Source organism: Alligator sinensis, unplaced genomic scaffold (assembly GCF_000455745.1).
Source record: "Alligator sinensis unplaced genomic scaffold, ASM45574v1 scaffold1312_1, whole genome shotgun sequence".
In the NCBI taxonomy this organism is placed as follows: domain Eukaryota; kingdom Metazoa; phylum Chordata; order Crocodylia; family Alligatoridae; genus Alligator; species Alligator sinensis.
In genome coordinates, this window is record NW_005843141.1 from 49,425 (window position 1) to 53,497 (window position 4,073).

Here is a 4,073-nt window from a genome sequence, read left to right on the forward strand (position 1 = left end):
AGCAGAGAGAGGCTAATGGTGAATTCCCATAGGCTTTTTTTTCCCCAAAGGATATTAAGGGTATAGAATAGGCACCTGGTAGTGACATTGCCACCCTTTTTTCTGGAGATGGAAGTGCCGTTGGGCAACTTTCCCAGGCTTGTGTTCTTCTCTTCTGCCTGCTGTGCCCAATGGTAGTAGCATAATATAAAGCATAATATTCAGGAACTAGAAATAAGAGGGAGGTAGAAGTTAAGAGCATAAGAATCTGTATTGTAAAACCACCATGCAGTCATTTGAGCCCTGAAATGGGTGTAGCCCTCCTGTACACAAGTGGTTGGCGGGGGGTGGGAAACAGGCACCCCACCACACACACACCTGCCTTGCTCGGGTGTAAAAAAAAAAAAAAACTAGACAGTCTGGCACCAGCCTGGTAAGTGTGCAAAAACTTCATGCCAAAACATGTGGGGCTTTGCACGGAAATGTCTGAGGCCAAAAAAAAGTACCCAAGTGCCCTGTGCAACTTGCATGCATCCAGGGAAAGTGAGGGGCACCAGGCTAGGGCAGGGGGTGATGCACTTTGGGACCCCAGAGCCAGGGGAGAGGCAATGTTTTGAGCACACTTGGGGGTAGCCCAAAGGGTACCTCACACCCAGCTGCCTTCCACCATCTCCTGCCACCTCCCGCCGCCAGACTCGGCTCTGTGGGCTGTGGAGCCTTCAACCACTGGGCTGTGCTCACCAGGGCTGCGCTCCAAGTGGCTCTGCAGCCCCACAGAGCTGAGTCCGGTGGTGGGAGGCAGGAGAGAGCCATTGGTCAGGGCTGTGCTTGGACCAAGGGCTGCCCTCTGAGATACTCCACCACTGGCTCTCCACCACCTCCCACCACCGGGCTGAGCTCCTATATCTGCAAGCAGGATGACAGGAGGCTGCTGCTGCTGCCTGGAGCCAGTGGTAGCAGCAATCTTCCCGGTGCTGGGCACAGGCTGCACCCAGTGCTGATCCCAGGCAGCAGCCTCCTGCCATCCGGGGCACAGATCTGGGGGCCCAAACCCCCAGGAGGACTGCAGGGCTGTGCCAGCCTCCTCCCGGGGGCAGGGCATGGACCCCGGATCTGCTCAAGGGATGACAGCAGGGCGCCGCTGCCAGCTGGGACCGGGGCTGAAGCAAAGTGAGCCCAGCTTTGAAACTTGAAACATTTCTAAACTTTCAAAACATTTTGAGTGCTCTCATTTCATTGCAAAGCTGTTTCAAAGGCTTTTGTTTCATTTTGATTTCACTGTTTCGAGCTCGAAACATGTCGAATCAGCTTCAAAACGAAACACCCGGTAAAATTTTGCACCACTCTAATAAACAGTTTACTGTAAATAAATCCTAATTACAATATTATTGTAATGTCTGTGATAGTCTTGGGAATTGGAGTCTCCCATTTATTTGCAGACCATCCTAGCCCTTGTTGGAATAATTGTTAGAATAATAGTCCTCAGCCTGCCTGCTGACAATGCAAATTTGTGTGGACTATGGTGGTGATTTTTTTTCTGATTGTTTTTGTAGATAGGTGGCTGAGACCACCAATTCATTTCACATGAAAACATAAGATAGTAATAACTCTTGGCTCTTCATGATAAGACCTGGAATTGAATGAGCAACCTAAGGGTAAACAAACAGCCTCATACTCTATTATTGCCAATACTCTGAGCTGTCCATTTTCAGAAATCCCTTGCTTTTCAAATGCTGATTACATGCTACCCTTATATAAACTTTATGATTAAATATTCTGGCTAAGAAATTAAAATGTAATCATGGAACTTATTAAAGCTAATTCCTTAGGGGAAAAAAGAAATTTTAATTATACAGAAATTAAAAGAACGTAACATATCATTTGCATTTTTACAGAGATACACAGACTTAGGGCTAGATTTTCAGTGGAAGGCAGGCATCTAAATGCCTTTAAAAACCTGGTTCAGAGCACAAGTTTCCCCCCTCCCCCCAAGGTAAAATGTAAAAGTTTCACTTAAACCTGTTTTAATGTAAAATTACATCATGCCCTTTTCAAAGGCCAAGTAAATACCTTGCCATTCAATTTCTTTTCTGGTTGCCAGTTTATTTTTGCAACAAAATACCCCAAGCCTTGTGTGCATGTGAGATAACACAGTTTTCATGTCACTGAGAAGTGGTGCATTGACAATCCTTGAGGAATAAATTATTTTACAATAACACACACTTTTTGGGAATCTGTGCTTAATACTGATTCATTTTTTTACATACAATTCCTTCTCCCAGATGTTGGGTTTGATTTTAATTTCATGTTTATTGTGTATATATAATGCATACATGGCCTAGGTCCATCTGTCTGTCCTACATCTGTACACACATTCACAGTCACAGAGGCAAAATCTAATGTTAAGTTAACTTAGCTGTGCGTGAGTGTTTAATAATGGACTTTCTCAAAGCACAGGTCACAGCCTGCTTCAGTTAAATGCATGGCTAACTTTAGGTGTGCTATATCTGCCAGCAAATATTTATTATACTTCATTGTATATTTAGGACCAGATCCTCAGCTGGTGTAACTGAGCCCATGTAACTAGGGGGAGAGGTAAGCAAGGTACCAAGCCTGGGGGGCTGACTTAAGGGAAGCACTAGACTCCACTCCTCCCCCACCAGAGTGTTTGCTATGGCAAGCACTCCCAAGCCATTTGGCCATGGAAGCCCTGTGCTCATTAATGCATCAGACAGGGGGAAACAGAGTGCACAGAACGGTACCTCCCAGTCTGCATGGGAGAAGCAGCTCCTCACCCAGTAATGTAAGGGGGCTAGGAGTGAATGTGGCACCAAGAGATGCCACTGAGAAGCCCACATCATAGGGCTGCTGCAGCTGGTGTGGGGCTAGCCTGCCCCTCATCTGCAGCAGCCTGACCCCATGCTGTTACAGCAGGAACCACAACAGTGGTCGCTGCTGCCAGAGTGTGGAGAGAGCTGGTAAAGGTAAGACATCCTTCATCCCCGTAAAAGCCAGCATAATCCTCCCCGCTCTGCTATGGGAGCTTCCTGCTACATTCTCTGTACCCCAGACTTAGCTATCCTCCATTGATTTAATGGTGCCAGTTTGCACCACTGTATAACTGGTATCTCATATGTAGGGATCTACTCAGTTCGTGATTTTGTGATTGTTGCAGAAACTGCAAAAACTGGCATTCCCTGCAGTTTTGTGTAGAATTGTCATTAAAATAAAAACTTACTAAAAATAAAATGTTAGCTCCCCAGTGAGAGCCAACAGCCACTGTGTCCCAGTCTCATAGCCTGCTGGGGGAAGAGCGAAGGAGGGGAGGAAGTTGCCAGCTTGAAGGGGAACAGCCAAGATGGTGGTAGTCCCACCCTCCCTCCACCACTTTTGTGTGGTTCTGCCCCTCTCTGCCAATCAGTGCTGAGGAGTGGGACCACATGAAGAGAAGCCTTCTCCACCAATCAGGAGTGAGAGGTGGGGATGCCAGGGCTCCTCAGTCAATGGCAGGGGGAAATTGCCACAAAAGACTGCAGAAATGGTGCCGAGAGCTGAGAGAGGTCCATGATTTTTCCTTCACCTCCGTGCATGTTAAGTAGATCCTTACTCATTTGTAGCACACACTGGGCATGTCTACACATGCAATTAATGCTCACAGATAAGCTCTAGAACTTATTGTTCTGGACTTCTTTGCTCCCAGGCACACGTTCAAACCCACCCCTAATTGTTGCACATTAGGGCTGTGCAAAGCTTCAGGTGCTGATTCGATTCAGAGGAAATCGGGATTCAATCTCCAAATCCAAATCGAATGAGGAGACCAGTAAAAAGGTCTGAATTGATTCAAAGCTCTCCAAATCAATTCAGAAAAGATTCAGAGAGCTTTGGAGATGGGGACCATCTCCCTTGCTGCTGCAGGGAGCTGGACCTGGACTCCATGCTGGTAAGTAGGGGGTGGGGGAGGGGTGGGCTGTAGGAGGGGACTATGGGGGGACCCCCATCAGGCCCCACCCTCTGCCTGCTCCCCCAGCCCCCTGAGCACTCCCTGACTCTCGCTTGGTCTCCCAGTCCCCACTACCCATGGCTGCCCCCCCTGT